Source organism: Cervus elaphus, chromosome 23 (genome assembly GCF_910594005.1).
Source record: "Cervus elaphus chromosome 23, mCerEla1.1, whole genome shotgun sequence".
Classification (NCBI taxonomy): domain Eukaryota; kingdom Metazoa; phylum Chordata; class Mammalia; order Artiodactyla; family Cervidae; genus Cervus; species Cervus elaphus.
The window spans coordinates 5831921-5858097 of record NC_057837.1 but is presented as its reverse complement, the minus strand read 5'-3'; positions in this window follow the sequence as shown (position 1 = coordinate 5858097).

Here is a 26177-nt window from a genome sequence, read left to right as displayed (position 1 = left end):
AGCCTTGGGCGGCCAGTGCAATCAAATTTCATTGGACAGAGGACCAGAGAGGAGAGAACTGAATATAGAGAGAACTTAAGAAATAAGTAGAAGGTTCTACTTGAGTTTTTAGCTGAGTTCTGGTCAGTGCATATGTGTGAAGAAACATCTAGGGATGAAAGCTACCATGTATCAGGAGAAGATGGATTACACTGGATGGAATTAAAGGCAAATCAGATATGTAGAACAAAATTAGTAAACTTAGACATGTAGACATAGAAGTGATGCAAAATGAAACAGAGAATAAAAGAGAACAGTAATAAAGCAGACCATTAAGGAATGAGCCATAGGGCATCTTCAAATGGCCTAATATATGTGCAAGGAACATGACCAGAGAGAGGAGAAAAGAAGAGACAGAAAGAAATAGTTAAGCAGGAACAGCTGAAAATTGTCCAAATTTAATGAAAACCTGCAGATGCAAGTAGTTTAAAGAACCCAAGCCCAATAAACAAGACACAAATGACATTAAGCTATATTATAATCAAAGTACACAAAATCAGAGATAAAAAGAAAATGTTAAAAGCATCTAGAAAAAAAAGATTTATTATGTATACTGGAACAAAGATAAAAATGGCATGAATACACAAAAAGGACAATACATCATAACATGTCAAAACATCAAATTTCAGTATGTGTGGTTTATTGCATGTCAATCATACCTCAATAAAGTTATTTTTAAAAAAGGAAATGATGTTCTCTTGACATAATTTCCATCTTCTCTTTGGGAGTTTTGCCTTTAGACACATTGCCAAACAATGTCTATACGAATGAATGATTATACTATGAATGGCAAAATATTGACCAAAATCTTCAATATTTTTATAATTCAAGGATGTACTAACAGTAATTTTCTATAAGGGAAATAATTGAGCATACTAAATGAAGAAGTCTTATTCTCTCATTGTGATTCCTAAGATGACTTTTCCTATGTTTTTAGATGGGAAAACCTATGCAGTCATCCAATTCTACAGGTGTAGTATGTTTCCTAAAATGTTTATGTCACTACATTCAGCTACAGAGGGTGGGAACTGACCCAGCATGGACTTCTACTCTAGGTGATGCTTGAGTTTGGAGTAGGTCAACCATAGACCTAGCATTTTCTGAGACCCTTAGCATTTTATGAGACTCTGAATAAAAATGCAAATTTTAAAATATAGATTCAAAGTGTCAGAGAATTGGATGTGTCCTCCAGGTCAACAGTTTTCTACTTATTTCTTTAAATATCTGAGAACCTGTAGAGGCATTTCTGGGCTTCCCAATTTTCTACTTCAAATCTTCCTTTTTAAATATTTGAATTCATTTTAAAATGGTTAAAGAAAACCACATATATTAAAATACACTAAATATACTAAGGATTATTGATACTATAATTTATGCTTATGGAAACACATTTTTGTGCAAGACTCCAGACAAAAGCCCTCCTGTTGTCTCAGTTTAATTAAAGTGTAGCCTGAGTATGCAAAGGCTCCCTATATATTTGGATTTGGTATAGAAGTGTTATGGATCTGAAAGCTTGATGTTCTGCACTGACCTTTTGTAACTTCAGGCCTGTTCATGTCCATCTACCTAAAACTGAACAAGTAAGTTCAAATTCACATTACAAGGACACCAGCTCCATTAAATACAAGTAAGACCCAGGGATGTCGGTCTAGCAAATGTGATCCATCAGAGTAGAAATATATTATGTAGAATCTTGTATTCATTGTATATTTAATGTAGTTCTTGCTGTCCCGTGTGTTCTTAGCCGCTCAGTCGTGTCCAACTCTGCGACTGTAGCCCACCAGGCTCCTCTGTCATGGGGATTCTCCAGGCAACAATACTGGAGGGGGTTGCCACGCCCTTTTTCAGGGGATCTTCCCAACCCAGGAATCAAAACCAGGTCTTCCACATAGCAAGCAAATTCTTTTCCATCTCAGCCACCAGGGAAGCCCAATGTGGTTCTTACCTACTTTATTTTTAATATATTTTGTTGATGGGATTAAACAATTGCTATTTAAGCCATAAAGGGATAGTGCTGAAAAACAAAATTTGAAATGAAAATTTGATGATGCAAGTGGCAAGATAAAAAATGCTTAAGATGCAGCTACCAATCATGCTCCATTAGCACCAGGTGGCTTCTTGAGCAGGTGCTAATCACACTGAAAACAGTATATAAAAGCAAATATGCAGGAAAAACAAAACAAAACAAAAAAAGACCTTACTCAGTCACTTTTAACTAAAAAAAAAAATTAATAATTGAAATTATAATTAAAGAGCATGAATTCACTGTCATTTTTTTTTTCACTGTCATTTTTTTAAATTAAATTGAATCTGACTCTGAGCTGTGTTGGTGAGTTTCACCGTATTTCCTACAGTTTCCTCAGCTTCACTCTGCTGCCTCAGGGCTGGTCTCCATCCTGTCTAGGCATTCATGCCAAGGAGGAGAAGGGCTGTGTCCAGGCTCATCTGTATACCACCTTGACCATGGGGGACCCCTGGAGTCTACCCCCCAGAGAGGAAGGCTTCACAGTAATGGTCCAAGCACATTCGTGGCAGTCTGAAAAGGCTCCAGCCTCACCCATCTGGCTCCTCTACCCTGGAATCTCTCATCTTTTAAGACAGTCTAGCTCTATGGTCCACAAGAGCCAAACTTCCCCAGACAGAGACTTTCATTTCTCCCCTGGAGTCAGAGGAATTCAAACAACAGGAATCAAGGTCATCCTCATCCTATGTCCCCCGTGTTCTCCGTGTGAAATGTGGGCTTGGTCAGGGGACTGGTGGGTGTCACTGGTGGCAGGGGCCCTCCAGTGACCTGGCTGCAAAGGGGGTCTGTCTGGACCCCTCCTCCCCCCACAAAGAGAGGGACTTTGCAGACATCCCTGTGGAAACCCAGCACGTTTTCCTTCAGGTGTGAGAAGTTATTTCCTACTGCAAAATGACCTTATAGTCATTTGTGCAAACTAATTCTATCGTTAGTCCTATGAAGTAACAGTGCGATTTTTAATCAAAATAAGTTCAGCCTAAAAGTATTTCAGCTTCATTTTTTTCATAAATCAAACCAGCATGCTGTGCCATGCTAAGTCGCTGAAGTTGTGCCTGATTCTCTCCGACCCCCTTGACTGTGGCCCGCCAGGCGCCTCTGTCCATGGGATTCTCTGGGCAAGGATACTGCGGTGGGTTGTCGTGCCGTCCTCCACTGGATCAGGATCTTCCTGACCCAGGGATTGGATCCGCATCTCTTATTTCCCCAGCATTGGCAGACAGGTTCTTTACCAGTAGTGCCACCTGGGGAAGCCCAATCAAACCAATAAATTATGTTAAAAATTTTATGAAAAACAGTAAAATAAGCTTATAGCTTCATTCAATGTAAGTTAATGCTTTCAATTCTAATACATCTATGTATTTTAAAATATGTACAAATATTTTTAATGTTAAAATAGAAAGGCAATAACTTACATATGTATACAATTTGCTTTGTTGTCTAGTGAATCTAAGTGTAAGCCTGGTGTTTTCTTCACAAATTGTACCTTTTGCCTATTGCATACTATCTCTGTTCTCTTTCACCCCTTTACCTCTTAATTTATTTGCTAGTAATGTTTCTGCTCCCATTTTTTAATATCCTATAAATAAAGTAAGACTATATTTTTTAAACAAATTCAATCATCTGTTTTTCAAAGAATTCCCCCCATTATCACCTAAGGTAACAACTGAAATACTAATTTTATTCTGTCCATCTTTCTTTATATACACATATTTTTGTTTGTTTAACCAATTTATTGAAATATTTAAAAAGAAATGCACCTCAATGTTCATTGTACCACTATATATGGAAGCAACCTAAATGTCCATTGACAGATGACTGGATAAAGAAGATATAGTGTATGTACATATGTGTGTGTGTGTGTGTGTGTATACAATGGAATATTACTCAGCCATAAAAAGGAGTGAAATTGTGTCATTCCTAGGGTGTGGATGCACCTAGAGTCTGTCACACAGAGTAAAGTAAGTCAGAAAGAGAAAAACAAATATCATATATTAATGCATATATATGGAATCTAGAAAAATGGTAGAAATGAACCTATGTGCGGGGCAGGAATAGAGACCCAGAAGTAGAGAACAGACTTGTGAACCTTTATTTATTTTTGCCTTGTTTTTTTTTTTTTTTTTTTTTGCTTCTCATTTTTCTGTCCCATTTCTTTGGAAGAAATTACATTAAAGCATAGTTTCTGATTCCTATCTTAAAAATGCAGCACTCATTATCAGACACTAATTTCTTTAATATATGAAAGCAAGTTGCCATTTATTTCCCCTCATAAAGAAATTCTCTTCCCCTACAAGTCACATTTCAATAAAATGAGAGCTTTAGATATTTTAAGCTATTTTAAAATTTATATTATTAAGGAATGATTCATATATAGCAAAAGACAAATCCTAAGCAATTACAAGAATTTGACTTATGTGTGCAACCTGGTAATCACCATTCAGGTTGAGATACAGAATATTTCCAGCAGCTATGAAATTTCCCTAAGGCCTTTGCTTATTCAACACCCTCCACACTTCAACATAGTCACTATCTTGATGATTCTTAAACTTTTAATAGAAGGAATCATACAGTATGTGTTCCTCTGTGCCTGCCTTCTTTTATTTAGCATTGTTTTCCTGAGATTCATAAAAATATATGTCAGTAAATTATTCCTTTTACTATGACTGTATTTTGTTACATAAGTAAACCCCAATTGACTTATCCATCTCCCACTGATGGACATTTGGGTTGTTTTCAGTTTGGAGCTGTTATTAATCACCCTGTCATGAACATTTGTATATATAGTTTAGACACATGCCCTTATTTTTCTTGGGCATAAATCTGGAGTAGAATTGCTAGATCAGTGAGTAAGTGCATGTTTAACTTTAGTTAAAAGTTTCAAATGATTGTCCAAAGTAGTTTTATCAATTTGCATTCTGATTAGCAACATATGAGAATTTCTGTGGTTCTTCATCTGTTCCAACACTTGCTATTGGTCGGTCTTTTTAATTTTAGGCATCCTCATAGGTTTATAGTTATCTCCATGTGCTTGAATTTCCCTGATGACTAATGATGATGAACATCTTTTCATGCTCTTATTAGCCTTTCATACACGTTCTTTTGTGACATATATATTATTTTGTCATTTTAAAAAGTTATGTTTTTTTCTTATTAGGATTTTAGAAGAATAAAATATTAATTGTATATACATCTCTAAGAATTAGTAAAGAAGATACATAAAGAGCTCATTTAAGATCAATAATAAAGATTATGTGAAAAATAAAAGCAAAATATTTGAACATGTAATTTATTCAAGTAGAAACCTGAATAATCATTAAGCATTAAAAGATGTTCCATTGTATTGGAAAATTTAAGAAATGCAAATTAAAACATTAATGGGCCATCAATAACTTTAATTATTTGTGCAGAAAGAGTGTGATAAAACGGAAGGACAGTGAGGATGAGGGACACTGAGAGCCTTTATAAACCTCAGATGCATTTGCAAGCTGGAACTACTGCCTCAAAGACAATATCTAGAAAATTCAGAAGTGCATATTGCCAATATTTAACCATTTTGCTTCTTGGTATATTTATACTAGGAGATATGTAGAAGAGTGTTCATTGCAGTCTTATTTAAAATAGCGAAAATTTTGGAAAATAGGCATTACCAACAATAGAGAAATGGATACACAATCATTCTAATTAATATCAGTGAAGTGTGCGTATAGATATAGATATGGGTCATCTGGGAATCATGGGAACACAATTTTGAATTAAAACAAGTGATAGTGTTACATAAAATTTTTTTAAAGTAAGAATTAATATATATGAGTGGTTCTTAAAATATTGTACCTGGAACAGCAACATCAGCATTTCCTGGAAACTTACTAGAAATACAATTTTTTGGATTCCATTTCACATCTACTGAATCAGAATCTCTGGAGGGTAGTATCCAGCAGGCCCTGAAGTGGATTATGATGCTTGTTAAAGCTTGATAACTATGCATTGTAGTTCTACACAGATGTGTTATTCACTGAAAATACAATATAGATAACTGCAACAATACAAAGAAATTTACTGACACTGGTTGCTTTTAGAGTTGGAGCTCAACAAAAGACTTCAAATACCCACCATGCCATGTGTATAAGTATTAAGACAGATCTTAAGAAAGATGAAATATTAATATGTGTTACTTCAGAGTGATGAACATGACGGTCTTTTATATTGCTCTCTGCACCCTTCTAAATATTTCAAACTTTCCAAAATTAAAAAAAAAAAAAATAGAGCTTCAGAAGTAGTTGTTGAAGAGTGTAGGGATTTAATGTGGTACCCAAAACAACTTTCTCAAGTCTCCAAGTTCAATTAAGAATATCTCAAGGTTGCAAGACAAGCTCTTAGAAAACAAAATAGCAGAGCCTATGATTTTGTAATTGTTTGCAACGGTTAAATTTACTGAATTAAGATTTTAATGATTATGTATCACACAGAAAAAGAAATATAGAGAAACAAATCAGAGAGCAGAGTTCGTGTTAAACCATAACTGACATCTATAATCTCAATTCTAGCTGTTTAATTTGATCAGAATGCTGATATCATTGCTAGTAAAATAAGTTAAAATTAGGAAATATACTTAATTGAACAAAATGTTACTTGTACTCATTTATATATTGGGATTGTTTAATTAAACAAAAGAGCTCATTGCTTTACAAATGATTTGCTCTGTAAGGGAATGTTTTACTTCACTCCCTTCTCAGAAGGGCTTTCCTTTAACCCTCAAATAGAGATATTATTTTGAGCAACTTCAGATTCCCCAGCTATTCTTAGTATGGGTGTTTTAAGTCTCACAATTCAGGTTTTAGAATGTCTTTCCTGATATTGCCTTCTGCCTCATGACAGCTCTGAAAAGACAATAGCCATTTCCTGTCACTCAGAAAATATTCCCCTCAAATAACTAAGCTCAGAATTAAGTCTCCTTCATTTTGCATGATGTACTCTGCACATAAGTTAAATAAGCAGGGTGACATTCTACAGCCTTGACGTACTCCTTTCCTAATTTGGAACCAGTCTGCTGTTCCATGCCTGATTCTATTGTTTCTTGAACTGTACACAGATTTCTCAGGAGGCAGGTAAGGTGCTCAGGTAGTCCCATCTCTTTAAGAATTTTCCACAGTTTGTTGTAATTCACACAGTCAAAGGCTTTGGCATGGTCAACAAAGCAGAAGTAGATGCTTTTCTGCAATACTCTTGCTTTTTCAATGATCCAACAGATGTTGGCAATTTGATCTCTGTTTCCTTTGCCATTCCTAAATCCTGCTTGAACATCTGGAAGTTTATGGTTTACGTACTGTTGAAGCCTGGCTTGGATAATTTTGAGCATTACTTTGCTAGCATGTGATTTGAGTGCAGTTGTGTGGTAGTTTGAACATTCTTTGGCATTACCCTTCTTTGGGACTGGAATGAAAACTGACCTTTTCCAGTCCTGTGGCCACGCTGAGTTTTCCAAATTTGCTGGCATACTGAGTGCAGCACTTTCACAGCATCATCTTTTAGGATTTCAAATAACTCAACTGGAATGCCATTACCTCCACTGGCTTTGTTCATAGTGATGCTTTGTTCATAGTGATGGCTCAAGGTGAGTTATCACACTATCATGGTTATCTGGGTCAAAAAGGTCTTTTTTGTACAGTTCTGTATATTCTTGCCACCTCTTCTTAATATCTTCTTCTTCTGTTAAGTCTATGCCATTTCTATCCTGGATAAAGCACAAGCTGGAATCAAGATTGTCGGGAGAAATATCAATAGTCTCAGATATGCAGATGACACCTTCTTTATGGTAGAAAACAAAGAAAAACTAAAGAGCCTCTTGATGAAAGTGAAAGAGGAGAGTGAAAAAGCTGGCTTAAAACTCAACATTCAAAAAGTTAAGATCATGGCATCTGGTCCCATCTCTTCATGGCAAATAGATGGGAAAACAGGGGAAACAGTGACAAACTTTATTTTCTTGGGCTCCAAAATCACTGCAGATGGTGACTACAGCCATGAAATTAAAAGATGCTTGCTCCTTGGAAGAAAAATCATGACCAACCTAGATGGCATGTTAAAAAGCAGAGACATTACTTTGCCAACAAAGGTCTGTCTAGTCAAGGCTATGGTTTTTCCAGTAGTCATGTATGGATATGAGAGTTGGACTATAAAGAAAGCTGAGCACCAAAGAATTGATGCTTTTGAACTGTGGTGTTGGAGAAGACTCTTGTGAGTCTCTTGGACTACGAGGAGATCCAATCCTAAAGGAAATCAATCCTGGATATTCATTGGAAGGACTGATGCTGAAGCTGAAACTCTAATACTTTGACCACCTGATGCAAAGAATTGACTCATTAGACTAGACTCTGATGCCAGGCAAGATTGAAGGCAGGAGGAGAAGGGGAGGACAGAGGATGAGATGGTTGGATGGCATCTCTGACTTGATGGCCATGAGTTTGAGCAAGCTCCAGAGTTGATGTTGGACAGGGAAGCCTGGGGTGCTGCAGTCCATGGGGTCACAAAGAGTCACACATAACTGAGCAATTGAACTGAACTGAACTGAAGTCGCCTTCATTTGTCAGTAGGAGATGCTAATCCCATGCAGCCAGTCTTTCCTTGACTTTCTTCCATTCAGCAATGACCCTTTATATATACCATGAAAGAAATATAAAAACAGCCCTTGGCCACAAAAGGAAAAACTGGAGATTTTCATGCTGCTAAAATATTTCCAGAATTTACCCAACTATAACTGGACCATTCTTAGTATATAAGCAACTTGACATTTTTTTCTAACTCAGAATCATATTTTTGATTAACCTTTTTTATTTTGAGGTAATTACTGATTTGCATACAATTATAATAAATAATCCCATGAAAATTTTACCCAATTTACCACAATTTTGCAGTGATCTTGCAAAATGTTAGCGAAGTATCACAACCAGGACATTGACATTGATACAGACAAGCTACAGAATGCTTCCATCAGGAGGATTCCCCTTACTGCTCTTTTACAACCACACATGTCTTCCTCCTGTCCCAAGCCACTCCTATTTCCAGGCAACCACTAACCTGTTCGCCATTTCTATACCTTGTCATTTCAAGAATGTTGTGTAAATGAAATCAAACAGTGTGTAACAGTTTACATTTGCCTCTTCCCCATGAGTATAAGGAGAAGGCAATGGCAACCCACTCCAGTGCTCTTGCCTGGAGAATCCCAGGGCTGGGGGAGCCTGGTGGACTGCCGTCTATGGGGTCGCACAGGGTTGGACACAACTGACGTGACTTAGCAGCAGCAGCAGCATGAGTATATCTCTAAGAAAATCATCCAGTTTTTTGCATGTACCAATTGTTTGTTCCCGTGTATTGCTGTGTAAGGATCCTTGGTAATAATGTAGCACAGTTTGGTTTAACCATTCACTTGCTGTAGGACGTCTGGGTTGTTTTCAATTTGGGGCTATCATAAATAAAGCTACTGAGAACATTTCTGTTCATGTTTTTGTGTGAACATAACACTTTCATTGCTCTGAGATAAATGTCCCCAAGAGTGCTATTTCTGGGTCAGATGACAGTTATATATTTATTTTTAGGAGAAACTGCCAAACTATTTTCCAGAGCAGCTGTACCATTTTACATGTTCATCAACAGTGTATGAGTGATACAGTTTCTCCTCATCCTCACCAGCATTTTTAATTTAATTTTATTTTAGTGGGTTTTTTTAGCCATTCTGATAGGTATGTCAAGCTATCTTTTTATGGTTTTAATGAATCATGTTATTTGTAATCTTTACCAACTTAATACGAGTGCTTTTTCATTTTAAGTTGTTCTGATTTTCATCTTCTCAACCTTTGACATTTGTGTTTCTGCTATAAATTATAATTCATGTGCTTTACTGATTTCTTATAAATATTATGGTGCTTTTTAAATATCATATGCCTCATGTATTTATACATTAATCCTCTACTTTTTAATTTTTTTCTTTTCTTGATTTCACTGGAATTATTTGAGCAAGTAAGTGTTTTAATTTTCTTCTAAGGCTTTGTTCTCAAGTCTTGAATGGCCACTACACTCTGATAGGTGATTTTGACGTCTATTTCAACCCTTCATCAGGTTTTTTGGTTGAATTGAACGGAACTAAAGGCTCTTAAAATTCTGAATAGAATCTTCCCCTGCCTTATACATAAACTGGTCTATTTCTACTAAGGTTGCATGTGGTTCATTATTCATCTATAGTACCATGTTATTTGCTAGCATGGGTTATCAGTTCTCTCTGAAACCAGGTATTCTTTTTTTCCTGGTTAGTATTTTGTGATCTTCAGCCCATTTCACAGTTCTGGCATGCAAGTACTTTCCCTGCAAATACAGACACTTAAATCCATAGCATGTATGTAGATTTCTGTAGAAAATAGAGATTACATATGTAGTCAAAGGACTGGCAGAGCTTCCGGACTTTGCGCCTGGGAATCTCGTTCAGACTCAGCCATGAACTACTCTGTCACCCCAGAAAAATCATTCAGCCTTTTCCCTTCCCATTTTTTTCTGTCCTAATTGGGGATCAATCATTTTCTGTCCCCTTGGTCTGATCCAAGAACTTCACTGATAAGATGAAAGCCGTGAAAAGTTTATGACAAAAGACAGCCTGTAGTGGGGAACAGATTCATTTTAATTATACACCCAGGGAATATTTGTGTTTGCAGTAACCCCTAATATTGATTATCAGATGGGGATGGGGGTCATGTTGATGTCTGCAGCAGAAAGCTCAGGGAGGTAGAGTTGGTGTTTCAGGATGCTCACCCAAGGATGTCCAGACTAGCAGCCGTGGAGGTCAGCCTCAGAAAGTCTTAACTAAGCCAAAGATCATTCCTAAGGGTTGCTGTCCGCAGGCACGAGAAGCCTGCTCTCTAGATGAAACCAGATGAAAGAAGTCAAAGCAACACACAAGGGTGGAGCCATCTGAGCTAGGAATGAGGGCTGTGGGCTGAACTTACTACCTGGATCTGGGAAAAGCAGCCCTTGTCAGAAGAAGTCCTAACTCTTGCAGAAAGAAGCAACTACTTCCAGCGAAACCTCCATCTGTCTGTGAGACATCTGTACCTCTGGAAGACACAGATTTACCTGCGGAAGGCAAGCCCTTTTCTCTCAGCTGGAGGAAGCCATGTGCAGAGAATTCCAAGCAGGGCCAGAGTCCTCACGCCCTAGACTCCTGACATTGTGAGGCTCATCTAGGCCAGAGATTGGCAAACCAAGAGTCACCCACCAAAAGCAGCCTGCCACCATGTTGCTGTCTGTGGGCTAAGAATGACTTTCACATTTTTAAATTATAGAAAAATAAAATTAAAAAATGAACAATATTTCATGATGCCTGAAAATTGTATGAAATTCAAATTTTGTTGTTCATAAATAATGTTTTAGTGTAATGCAGGCAGTACTTATTCATTTATGGATGGTCGATGGCTGCTGGAGAGATTACAACAACAGAGATGAGTAGCTATGACAGGGACTGTATGGCCCCAGAGCCTAAAATACATACTCTCTGGCCCTTCACAGAAAAGAATTGACAGACCCCTGACCTAGGCCATGCTTCCAAGCATCATATTGCTTTGTGCCTCATGCCTGTCCTGGAAGGGAGTTCTTCTAGTCCATTCCTCACTGAAAATTCACCCCTCAGTGTCGTTCAGGAGAGTCAGCACGTGTAAGAGCTGGGAACCACGGAGACCCACCATGTCCTACCAGACGTGGTCATGGCTGTGACTGGTGATGGGGCCAAAGCTGTAGTCCTGGAGGAGCTACATGTGGTCGACTGAACAAATGAGCAAATCAACAAACAGAACTTTATCCCAACAGGAGTGAGAAAAGTAGGTCCCTTTCAGTTGAGAAAAATGTTCTATTTTTATATTGCCAAATGCTACTGGGATTTCATCAGTTACAAATCTGTCCTTTGTGTTGGCTGGTTCTAAGTAGACATAGCTTTGCTGGCATTTGGGGAATGAATGGACATTTTCAGGTTTCTGATAAGTGTACCTAAGATATAAGTATGCAATAAATAAATACATCACAAATCTAGAAACCCTTAAGGGAAAATCTTTGTCTTTCCGTAAAGCCAGAAAAATACATCATATCTAATGCATAATACTTTCATCTGAGATACCTATTTGGAGCTAAAAGAATAAAAAACACATTCGTGAGGCTTTGAAATCAAAATCTAAGTATATAGGCCCTGCCCCCACCTCCCGCATCTCGAGTCCTTTTCTTAACAACCATCTTAAGTGAAATGGAAATGGACTCTGCATTTTAATATAATAGACACTTTTGCCCTTGCACATGTAATTGCTTGAATTTTAGTTTAATTCCCATCTCTCTTCCTGTAATTATGAGAACAATTAAGTGCCAGAGTGCAGAGCTTCTCAATTTTAAGAAAAAAGGGACAGCCAAATGAACTCCCTTTTCTGGTCTTGAAATTCTAACTGCTAAAAGAGCTACAGCTAACATCTCAGTGCTTTGCAACACATATTCACTTGGAAAGCTCCATTTAGCGGTCACTTCAGACAATATGGAAATGGTATTAAAAGCTATTAAACAAGAAACACAGAATTGCTTGGACATTTTCCAACCAATCAGCCAAAACATCATCTAGGTCCAATTGAACCCACTGACACCAAAGAAAACTGGAACCCCTCCTCCCCCGCAAAAAAATCTCTCATTCTGACTTTTTTGGAATCCTGATTATGGCTGCCATGATTCTCCAAGAGAAAGTGAAAGTGTCCTAAGCTTGGGGGAAGGGAAGAAAGTTAAAGGTATGAACCAGGACTTGAATTTACCAAATCTCGGTTAAAAGATAATGACTCAAATTTGAGTGAGCTGGAGTCCACTCATTGAGTGAATGTCTCCCTCTAATTTGTTGTAAAACTTCCCGTGATCCAGCTTGTTGGTTCTTTGTGACTCCAGGAGTCACGCCTGAGTGCATGTGGAAAGCTAACAGGCCAGTCATTCCTCTGGGCTCAGAACACATGTTCATTGAATCCTCAACAGGTGTGTTCTTTAGCAAACCAACTCTCACTCCGGCTGCAGGGAGCATTAGCACAAAGCCAAACTAGAAACCAAATATGAAAGTTCAAAAAGGACAAATGGTCACTACAATAGAAGGAGAAAGAAGCACGAAAAAGCAAGGGTAGGTACAAAGCCTGGAATTCAAGTCAGAGGCTGAAGTGTGTCGATGAGGAATGGTTGGGCATTACCTAGGGCAGACAGTATTTTCTGCAACTGTCTTATGGAACAGGCAGAATGTAGGCAAGCTGGCTGAGCTGAAAAGATCAGAAGGGGGATGGACCAAAGAGATGTGAACAGAAGATGGGTATAGAAGGGGATAAGATACACTTATTTTCCAAAGGTACAGAGGAGAAGTGAGATGCATTCACAGGTAATAAAAAGACAAGCAGAAAGTGACTTGCTAAAGAAACAAATAAAGGGCTGAAGGACTATAGGAGAAAGAGACATTACTTTTGATTCAGGAAATCTTGGAAAGCCACATGGAGGAAGAAGCATCTTTACTGGATCTTCATAGATAGCATTGCAATAAGCAGAGATGGTGAGGATAAAATGTTCTGAGTGGAAGAAATTCAAGTTCAAAAGCAAGAAAGGTGAGACTATACAGAGATCCTTAGAATGCACTTCTGGAATATATGAATATAGAGAGGGCAACTGGTGCCTGGTCGACCAGTGGGCCTGGGAAGAAAACGGAAAGACCAACTAAGACCAGTGCAAGCCTTGCCTGGGCAGCGGGGCAGGGTAACCTGTGTCATGAATGTCATCGGGAGTGGAGGGGGGGAGGTGGGGAGGCCAAAACATCAGTGGAAAGAACACATCAGAGAGCATCTGTGAAGTTCTTGACTGGCAGGGTTGAAGGGGCTGTAGAAGCTAGCAATTCTGCAACCAGAGGATGACATCTCATTAGAGGCAGGTCAGCGGGGCAAGAATCAAGATGACTTTCAGACTAGCAGTCAGAATTTCTGGGAGATGGTAATGCTTGTTAAAATAGTATATTATTGCTAGGATACTATGAGATGGCTTTAATTATTTTTTCCATTTTTTTCAAATGATTTAGGTCAAATGTATACATTTCTGTCTACGTTCAAAATCACCTACATGTGAGATGATTTATAACTCAAAATGATCCTCATATTAATTTGGTTGGGTTATTTAGGTCAAGTTGCCCAGATGCAGTGCCTGGGACAGGAATTTGCATCCCAAGACATGTGATTTATTGAGAGTTGTTTTGCGAGAGAAGGAAGCAGATGTGAAAAGAGAACTTCCTGAGTAAGACCATGGGCTCCTCTAGAGTCCAGCCCCACCTGGTCCCACAGGCCTCTTCAGAACAGGAATTGTGCCATAGAGTTGGTCTCAATTTAGCACAGATGGATCAGCCTGCTGTACCCCTGAATCCATCAGTTATTGGATTCAGACTGTCCTGGATTCAAGGAGATGAGCCTCGGGTCTTAGACATGGAAGCTCCCACTGACTTAGGGCATTTTCTAGAGAAGCGAGCAGCTGTGAGCCTTTGGTTTCCAAAACTCATGGCAGTTGGACACAGACATACCATCCTCATGCAGGGGATTGAGGTGAGACATCAACAGTGCCCATTGCCTACAAGTTTGGATGTTTGCCTTCCATAACCATATCCTGTGCTAAGGTGCTTCAGTCATGTCTGACTACAGACTGTAGCCAGGCTCCTCTGTCCATGGGATTCTCCAGGGAAGAATACTGGAGTGAGTTGCCATGCCCTCCTCCAGGGGATCTTCCCAGGGACTGAACCTGTGTCTCATATCTCCCTGCATTGGCAAGCAGGTTCTTTACCACTAGCACCACCTGGAAAGCCTCATTCAGGTCCTAGTGTTTTGCAAATAAAAGGTATTTTGGTGACTCATAATTTCTTTAATTGTTTCCCATTTCCTCTATGGAGGATGAGCTGGTAGAGCATATGTTTCAACTGATCTCTAAGGGGACACCTTGAACTAAGGTCTTAGAGACAAGAGACTGCCATGCACTCTGAAATTTCTTTCACTTCTAACCCCAGGTTCTCTTTTCCCCAAAGAGCGTCATGGTCAGGATTTATTCTTGTCTGAATTTGTGAGTCATGCTCTCTGTTGCCTGGTAACATTTAAGCTTAACCATCCATTGATCTCAAATCAACAGAAAGATCTGGGCCCAGAAGTAGAGCAAGCATTGCATAAGAATCCAAACAGTCTGGCCCGAGTGGCCAGACATTGGTGCTAAAATTCTGAATCAACCAAGGTCATTTCTAATGTGAAGGACTTTTAGATGAGCTCTGTATGATTGAGAAGCTAAGGTGAATAATTTCCAGGAAAAATCAGGATCATAATTCAATAGCTTCAACAAAGAATTCATGAAGGCAGTAGATCTGGATATGATCCCTTAATAAGCATGTGGGTTTCTGGAATATGATTATAGAATATAGTCTATCCAAGGGTTGTTAGTTAAAGCTGACATGTTTTTAACTATTCAAAAGAAAAAAAAAAAAAACCACTTTGGAGTTATATCATAAAGACACAGGAGTAATTTGAAGGAGCATCAGAATATGTAAGGAAGGTAATCCCTGAGTCCATACCAAAAATAGCTGGGCAAACCAAGAAATAAACGGGCGAGAAGGAAGGCTCTTGCTTAAACGTGTGCTCACTGGCTGGAAGATGCAACTGATGAACTGGAGTTGGGAAATCATTATTTTGCAACCATTATAGCAAAGATAGAATCAGGCAAGAGTCATCAAAGGGTGTTAAATTCATGGAGAAATTTTGATGAGGAGCAACACATGATCTTAAATGTCTTTGGCAAACTTGAAGCATATTAACTATACTGTAAAGCAACTGGACAACCCCTAGAAGGAAAACCTTGGATTATCCTTTGGGTCATCGAAATCATCATCACCAGTGAGCGGCCAGTGGACATACTATGCCTCTGATGTGAATCTTGACAAGGGAGCAACATTAATCATGTGATATCCCAGCTAAGAATACAGAACTCAATCTGGGTGTGAGGAACTCTGGGAAATTCCTAAATGAGGAATATTCAACTAAAAAGAGGAAGTTGTACTATTCAATACCATACTTGAAAGACAGGCTGAAAAAGAGTTCCATATGAAAGAAAACTAAAGAGATATGACAATTAAGTGAAATGTGTGATCCTAGACTGGATCTTATCTTTGCCAAAAAATGCTGGATCTAAATCTTGTCAAGTCTTTAAGACCAACTGCAACCCACAAGTAATGGGACAGAACAAACCTACCACCACAAGCATGCTCACAGCCCTATTAAGGCGGTGACCGAGAGGAGCTACCCCACGTTCAAGGAGCAGTGGCTGCGCGGGCGCAAGAGGGCCGAGAGGAGCTACTCCACCTTAAGGTCAGGAGGGGCGGCCATGAGGAGATACCCCTCGTCCAAGGTAAGGAGCAGCGGCTGCGCTTTGCTGGAGCAGCCATGAAGAGATACCCCACATACAAGGTAAGAGAAACCCAAGTAAGACGGTAGGTGTTGTGAGAGGGCATCAGAGGACAGACACAATGAAACCATAATCACAGAAAACGAGCCAATGTGATCATAGGACCACAGCCTTACCTAACTCAGTGAAACTAAGCCATGCTATGTGGGGCCACCCAAGATGGTCGGCTCATGGTGGAGAGGTCTGACAGAATGTGGTCCACTGGAGAAGGGAATGGCAAACCACTTCAGTATTCTTGCCTTGAGAAAACCATGAACAGTATGAAAAGCCAAGAAGATAGGACACTGAAAGAGGAACTCCCCAGGTCAGTAGGTGCCCAATATGCTACTGGAGATCAATGGAGAAATAACACCAGAAAGAATGAAGGGATGGAGCCAAAGCAAAAACAATACCCAGTTGTGGATGTGACTGGTGATAGAAGCAAGGTCTGATGCTGTAAAGAGCAATATTGCAGAGGAACCTGGAATGTTAGGTCCATGAATCAAGGCAAATTGGAAGTGGTCAAACAGGAGATGGCAACAGTGAATGTCGACTGTCTAGGAATCAGTGAACTAAAATGGCCTGGAATGGGTGAATTTAAATCAGATGACCATTATATCTACTACTGTGGGCAGGAATCCCTTGGAAGAAATGGAGTAGCCATCATGGTCAACAAAAGAGTCCAAAATGCACTACTTGGATGCAATCTCAAAAATGACAGAATGATCTCTGTTGATTTCCAAGGCAAACCATTCAATATCACGGTAAGCCAAGCCTATGCCCCAACCAGTAACACTGAAGAAGCTGAAGTTGAAAGGTTCTATGAAGACCTACAAGACCTTTTAGAACTAATACCCGAAAAAGACATCCTTTTCATTATAGTGGACTGGAATGCAAAAGTAGGAAGTCAGGAAACACCTGGAGTAACAGGCAAATTTGGCCTTGGAGTACAGAATGAAGCAGGGCAAAGGCTAATAGAGTTCTGCCAAGAGAACACACTGGTCATAGCAAACACCCTCTTCCAACAACACAAGAGAAGACTTTAGGCATGGACATCACCAGATGGTCAACACTGAAATCAGATTGATTATATTCTTTGCAGCCAAAGATGGAGAAGCTCTATACAGTCAGCAAAAACAAGACTGGGAGCTGACTGTGGCTCAGATCATGAACTCCTTATTGCCAAATTCAGACTTAAACTGAAGAAAGTAGGGAAAACCACTAGACCATTCAGGTATGACCTAAATCAAATCCCTTATGACTATACAGTGGAAGTGAGAAATAGATTTAAGGGACTAGATCTGTTAGACAGAGAGCCTGATGAACAATGGACGGAGGTTTGTCACATTGTACACGAGAAGGGATTAAGACCATCCCCATGGAAGAGAAATGCAAAAAAGCAAAATGGCTGTCTGAGGAGGGCTTACAAATAGCTGTGAAAAGAAGAGAAGCAAAAAGCAAAGGAGAAAAGAAAGATATACCCATTTGAATGCAGAGTTCCAAAGAATAGCAAGGAGAGATTTTAAAAAAGCCTTTCTCAGCGATCACTGCAAACAAACAGATGAAAACAACAGAATGGGAAAGTCTAGAGATCTCTCCAAGAAAATTAGTGATACCAAGGGAACATTTCATGCAAAGATGGGTTCGATAAAGGACAGAAATGGTATGGACCTAACAGAAGCAGAGGATATTAAGAGGAGGTGGCCAGAATACATAGAACTGTACACAAAATATCTTCATGACCTAGATAATCACAATGGTGTGATCACTCACCTAGAGCCAGACATCCTGGAATGTGAAGTCAGTTGGGCCTTAGAAAGCATCACTAGGAACAAAGTTAGTGGAGGTGATAGAATTCCAGTTGAGCTATTTCAAATCCTGAAAGATGATGTTATGAAAGTGCTGCACTCAATATGCCAGCAAATTTGGAAAACTCAGCAGTGGCCACAGGACTTGAAAAGTTCAGTTTTCATTCCAGTCCCAAAGAAAGGCAATCCCAAAGAATGCTCAAACTACCACACAATTGCACCCTTCTCACATGCTAGTAAACTAATGCTCAAAATTCTACAAGCCAGGCTTCAGCAATACATGAACCCTGAACTTCCAGATGTTCAAGCAGGTTTTAGAAAAGGCAGAGGAACCAGATGTCAAATTGCCAACATCTGCTGGATCATCGAAAAAGCAAGAGAGTTCCAGAAAAACATCGATTTATGTTTTATTGACTATGCCAAAGCCTTTGACTGTGTGGATCACAATAAACTGAGGAAAATCCTGAAAGAAAATCCTGAAAGAGGGAATACCATACCACCTGACCCACCTCTTGAGAAACCCATATGCAGGTCAGGAAGCAACAGTTAGAACTGGACATGGAAAAACAGACTGGTTCCAAATAGGAAAAGGAGTACATCAAGGCTGTATATTGTCACCCTGCTTATTTAACTTACATGCAGAGTACATCATGAGAAATGGTGGGCTGGAAGAAGCACAAGCTGGAATCAAGATTGCCGGGAGAAATATCAATAACCTCAGATATGCAGATGACACCATCCTTATGGCAGAAAGTGAAGAGGAACTAAAAAGCCTCTTGATGACAGTGAAAGGGGAGGGTGAAAAAAGTTGGCTTAAAACTCAACATTCAGAAAACTAAGATCATAGCATGTGGTCCCAGCACTTCATGGGAAATAGATGGGGAAACAGTGGAAGCTGTGTCAGATTTTAGTTTTGGGGGATCCAAAATCACTGCAGATGGTGATTACAGCCATGAAATTAAAAGACGCTTACTCCTTGGAAGGAAAGTTATGACCAACCTATATAGCATATTAAAAAACAGAGACATTACTTTGCCAATAAAGGTCCATCTAATCAAGGCTATGGTTTTTCCAGTGGTCATGTATGGATGTGAGAGTTGGACTGTGAAGAAAGCTGAGCACCGAAGAATTGATGCTTTTGAACTGTGGTGTTGGAGAAGACTCTTGAGAGTGCCTTGGACTGCAAGGAGATCCAGCCAGCCCATCCTAAAGGAGATCAGTCCTGGGTGTTCATTGGAAGGACTGATGCTGAAGCTGAAACTCCAAGACTTTGGCCACCTGATGCGAAGAGTTGACTCCTTGGAAAAGACCCTGATGCTGGGAGGGATTGGGGGCAGGAAGAGAAGGGGATGACAGAGGAGGAGATGGCTGGATGGCATCACTGACTGGATGTATATGAGTCTGAGTAAACTCCGGGAGTTGCTGATGGACAGGGAGGCCTTATGCGCTGCGATTCATGGGGTTGGAAAGAGTCAGACACGACTGAGCGACTGAAATGAACTGAACTGAACTGAGATTGGATCTTGCACTAGAAGGAAAATAGTGCCATACATATTGAGATTTACAGGTGACTGTGATTATTTAAAAACTATCCTATCCTTAGGAAATATACAGTGAAGAATCTCAGGATAAAAATCCATAATGTATGCTGTGTGGAAGCTCAGGTGTGTCTGATTCTTTGAGACACCATAGACTGTAGCCTGCCAGGCTTCTCTGTCCTTGGGATATCCCAGGCAAGAATATGAGATTGGGTTGTCATTTCCTTCTCCAGGGAATTTTCCTGTTCCAGGGACCGAATACCCATTTCTTGCTTGGCAGGTGGATTCTTTACTACTGAGCCACTTGGGAAGCCGAATAATGTATGCTATCTACTCCTTAATGGTTTACAAAAATGTATACTTATGTATATGTGTATGCATGTATGTGTATATTTAGAGAGAGAAAATGCAAATAAATAATTCAAATGTTAAGAATAGATAAATCTGGGTATTAGTTGCACTATTGTTGCAGCTTTTTTGTAAATTTCCAAATAAAAAGTTATTAAAAATTATGATGTTAAAAAAGCAGGGGCTTCTCTCATATCATCCCACCCTCGTCTTCTGCCATGTAGTCCAAAATTCTGTTCTTTACATTTGTGCCTCTTTTGCTGTCTTGCATATAGGGTTGTCATCATCTTTCTATAATGTTGAAACATGTATATTACCAAATGTAAAATAGATGTCCAGAGCAAATTCGATGCATAAAGCAGGGAACCCACAGCTGGTGTTCTGGGAGAGTCCAGAGGAATGGGGTAGGGAGGCGGATTCAGGATGGTGGGACACATGTGCGCCAATGACTCATGTTAATGTATGGCAAAAACCACCACAACATTGTAAAGTAATTAGCCTCCAATTAAAATAGGTAAATTAATTTTTTTAAAGTAGCAGCAATTCAGAACAAATATATGAATAGCATTATCCCAAAATTATTCCCAGTCAGCTGAATAAAATAGAATCCATTCCTCCTACCTTGACTCCTACATATAACCAGGGACCTGGCACCTAGACCGGTGCTGATGCTTCTGAAGTGGCTTCTCCAACCACGTGGCCCACCACACATAAAATGAGTCACTCTATTGAAGGAAGCACAGTTAGGGTGCTGTCCTCCTCTACAAAAAATCTTTTAGGGTCCCAAGTAACTACCAAATATTGATCAAATGTATTTGCTTGACCTTCAAAATCCTCCAAATATGACCCCAAATTGAAGTTCCTTCTCTACCTTTTATTGACATCCTCGACAAAAGATGATGTAATAAAACACGAGCTTTGGGATCAGAAAGACTTTGAGTTCCCTCCCAACTCCAAAATGCATTGTGTGAGGTTTACTATGTTCCTCCCCCTCTCTGAAGTGTAATTCTTTCACTTATCAAAACAGAAATTACAGCACAGAATAAGATAAGATGATGACAAGGATGATTATATTATTATACTATCAGCTCTCCTGGGTCTGAAATAATTGCATTCCCCAATTTCCTACAAAAGTTTCTTCCGATTAAATCCCCTTATCCTTGATTTTTCTTTCTCTGTAAGGGCATCCTTTGATCCAACCTCAATATCGCCTCTTCTGTAGAAAGTCTCCCATCTTCCCCACACGTCTGTAATTCTCTCCATTCTACATTCACATTTATGAGAATGTTTGTTTATACCTCTATTACAAACATATTTAATTCCCCAGACTTGTCTCAGGACCAGATCAAATGAGATTTCAGTGTGGACACAATGCATGTGGGTGTTTCTCTCTCACTGAGCACTGGGTATCCCAATGAGTGAGCACTTGTAGAGTATTAGCACCCATTTCAGATGACACATTTGTTTAGGGCAGTCACCTTGTCTTATATTCACATATAGTACTCAGCAGGGTGCAGTGGGCTTCCTGTGCCCTCAATATTGGTGAAACAATAACAATGATAATAATAGCTAACACTTACTGAGTCCTTACTAAACTCTTGGTCCTCTTCTAGGTACTTCATGCACATTAAAACATTTAATCTTCACAGTGATTTTATGAGGAAGACACTATTACTAGCCCATTTCTCAGATAAGAAAACTGAGACACAAAGAGGCCAAATAACTCTCCAAAGTCAGCAGAGTGGCAGAACCAAGAACAGAACCCAGAGAGCTGGGCTCCACAATTCACCCTCTTGACCATCACGCTGCATCCTTAGACCACATTAGGGCATATGAAGAGTGGCACGGCTCTCCACTGTGACGGCTAGCGAGGGTCTGCAGACAGGGGAGGTGTGTCGCCTGCTGAGCCGGTGCTGTGGGGCAGCCACCCATCTGGTCGTTCTCAGGGTCCACGTTCTGTCTGTCCTTGTCTGGGTTCCCTCCAGTGAGGACCCTGCTTGCTTCCAGCATCTTCCCTATTCCTTCCCCCATGCCAGCAACTACACCTTTTCTACTAATTATCTGTGTGGACTCTGGACCCTGGAGGTCTCACCACAAGTCTATCCTTTTATAAGATTGTCACTGTGAAAATGCTGTGTAACAACAATCCCCCCAGCATCTCAGTGGCTTAAAACAACATATGCTTATTTCTCTTCTCTAAAGATTAGCTGTTGTTTGGTGAATCTTGATTGGGCTTACCTGATTCAGGTGGGCTAGATTGGACCCTTAGACTCAGATCACATTCAATTCTGTTGCATGTGTTTTCATAATTTTGAGACCAGATAAACATCAGAGACAAGTTGTTCATAAAACAAACAGTGACGCAAAAGCAGCTAAACTAACTGCAAAGCTTATTAAGTCTTCTGCACATGGTGTGTCTGCTAATGCTCTATTGGCCAAAGCAAATCCTATGAACCCAAAATGAACAAGACAGGGAATCTTTCTGCCTGCTCTACTGGGAGGGAAAACCACGTGGCAAGGGAGCATGGAAATATAACTATTTTAAGAAGGACTGGAAACCTGAGAACAGTAATCTAGCTTACAGACCTCTCCCATGCCCCAGAGACAGCAATGCCATGGGGTCCCAACACAAACAGGGACAAGGACAGCGTAAGGCGTATTTGCCCATGACCTCCCATGTGGACTTAGCCATGTCATTTGGAAATGGATGGATAGGACCACACTGTCACGGATGGCCAGAGAGCATTTCAAATATAACACACAAGCCTCAGGAATGTCACATTGCCCAGTTTGAAGAGCCAAAGTATTGTTATGCAACCAACCAACAAAGCTATTGAACACCTCAACTGCAACATCAGCTTAGTATTATTGAGTCTGAAAGAGAAACGGTGTGTCAAGGACCGATTGACCTCCTGGGAAGATGTGACTAACACACGTGGCAATACTGATTGAACAAGCCAGCGTGTGATTAAGTTCTCAGCCACATAGAGGAGCTCCTAGAGAAAAGGATGGTATTTTATAGTGTGGTAATTGCACAGCACAGATCGGATACAGAGAAAGCCTTGGGGAGCAGGGAGCTTTGAAAGAGGACCTTGAATGTCCTATAGATAGAAAAAGCAGATAGAATGTGTTAGATATGCCTTTCCAGAGAGGATAACCAGATGAGTCAGGAGAGACAGGGGACAATAATAGTGTAGGATATTATAGGATTGTCATTTAATAGAGTTTTAGAAAATGATATTCCAGGACCAAAGGGGAGATAAAGGAAAATAGCCTGGGCTGACAAACACCATGGCTGCCCTGATCTGGGGAAAATTCCTAACCTGTCTTTTTGAGTTAAAGTTTCATTTTCTGAGGGTTTTTTTTTTTTTTTTTTTCTCTTTCTCTCTTATTGCTTCAAACCTATGGACTTCCTGACTAAACTGTAGAGACAGAAAAAAATTTAAATGATTAAACATATGTCAACCAGAACCACTGGGCCCTGCCGTTCTTTTTTAAAGACAAGCCCCATGAGAGTTCTATTTTTGCTTTGAGCAGATTTCCGTTTCAACCAGGGGTACTGGGATGATACGTCTCCCCTCTCTCCTATTCAGCGTGGGAGCCAGTTGGGATTCTTTCGAAGGCCTGCTGAGCCTCTAAGTGTTCTGGAAGGATGTGCTGCTGCAGTAGCTGTGGCTGAACTAATAAATCAAGACCTGGAAGCATCAGCCACTGTGGGCTCCTGTTTGTTATAAAACAAAAGGAAATGCAGTACTTTCTCTTTCTCCCTTTGTGGCAATGCAGCACCCGAGGGGTGGCTTAAGATGAGGAAAAGAAATTAAAAGCTGAAGGTGAGGTGGCTTTCTACCTTGACTTCAAATCTACTTTGGGATTATAAGCGTCATGACAGTAATTTCTAACCCTCACCCATATCTGGCTCCAGGAGCTCAGGAAGATGAAACATCCCTACCTTTTAGCAGTGGGATGGAGGTTTTGGACTGGTTCCAGCCAGGGGACAGAGATGTGAGAGAAGCAGTGAAAAGTTTGAGCATGTTTTTCTTCTTCTGTCGAACAAGGAGGCTGCTTATTCTTGATGCTGTGGCTGAAAGCAATACCCCCATCTGCCTGCACCACCAAGCTACTGTCTGGAGGACAGTTGTCCTGGGAGGTTTGGTGGACACTCAGTGGATGTTATCAAAGCAAGACATACACCTTCCTTGGGTTCAGGTACTGAGATTCCAGGACCACTTGTTAATCATAGTTTTAGGCTACCTACCATGATTAATATATGCTAACCAGTATTTATAAGGGACAGATGCTTCCCTCGTGGTTCAGATGGTAAAGAATCTGCCTGCAATACAGGAGACTCGGGTTCCATCTCTGAGCCAGGAAGCTCCCCTGGAAAAAGAAATGGCAACCCACTCCTGTATTCTTGCCTGGAGAATTCCATGGACAGAGGAGCCTGTCGGGCTACAGTCCAGGGAATCACAGTCGGACATGCCTCAGTGACTAAGTACACACAAAATACGGTAACTTGAACTGAGGCTAGAATAATTATGACTAGACAAAGTAGAGCCTGAATAGCAGAGGGCTTGAGCAGCGTGAATTGATCCTCCATGCTCCTCCATGGGTTTTACTCAGAGATGAATCCTCCAGAATATTATTTAGAAGCTAATTGTTCTCACTTTAAATACAATTCAAGCAGGGTTTCTTCTTTCTAGATTAAAGCAGAAAACTGGAAGATAGGTAATCAGAGGTATCTGTGCAGCAAGAAACAGAGATAGCTGACAACAACAATTTATCCACTTGCCTGTTTTGCCTGAATTCTTGGTCCTGAATTAGGTGAGTTGGCAGGTTCTCCTTTGTAATGTCTGATTTTCTGAAATGTTGTTTTGAGTACACCTTGATAATGATTATTCAATGTCTCCTCCTCTGTAACCTAGATCACTCTGTAACATCAAACATTTTCTAGAAAGGATACAGTTTAAAGACTATCAGGAGCATGGTGCCATTGACACGAAGCCAGTGTGAATGCATTAGCTTGAATATATGCCATAGCTTCTTACCACTGGCCCACAGCATGGCTCTGAGTATAGAAATAAAATGCCCAAGGGGTATAAGGAATGAGCTTCTTATTACCAAAGAACAGTGTGATTTACAGTAGGAGTTCATTATACACATGCAGACATACAGTAGCCCTGTCTTGGGTTGCAAGTTTCACCTGCACAGTCCCAATCTGTTGGGGACTCTTTTCTGAGGCCATGTCCACCTGTAAATCAGGAACCCCAGTAAACAGAATGATAGATCTTTGAAGGTCATTTTCTCCTGCACACTTGACTACTATTCATAGAGAACAAAGGGGACAGTTGGTGCCAGAGGAAAGTTTGATAGATGCTAACATGCTAGCAAAGTAACGCTCAAAATTCTCCAAGCCAGGCTTCAAGAGTACAGGAACTATGAACTTCCAGATGTTCAGGTTGGATTTAGAAAAGCCAGAGGAACCAAAGATCAAATAGTCAAATTCATTGGATCATCAAAAAAAGCAAGAGAATACCAGAAAAACATCTACTTCTGCTTTATTGACTATGCCAAAGCCTCTGACTGTGTGGATCACAACAAACTGTGGAAAATTCTTGAAGGTATGGGAATACCAGACCACCTCATCTGCCTCCTGAGAAATGTGTTTGCAGATCAAGAAGCAACAGTTAGAACCGGACATGGAACAATGGACTGGTTCCAAATTTGGAAAGGAGTATGTCAGGACTGTTTATTGTCGCCCTGCTTATTTAACTTATATGCAGAGTACATCAAGAGAAATGCTGAGCTGGATGAAGCACAAGCTAGAATCAAGATTTCTGGGAGAAATATTGATAACCTCAGATATGCAGATGACCCCACCCTTATGGCAGAAAGTGAAGAAGAACTAAAGAGGCTCTTGATGAAAGTGAAAAAGCA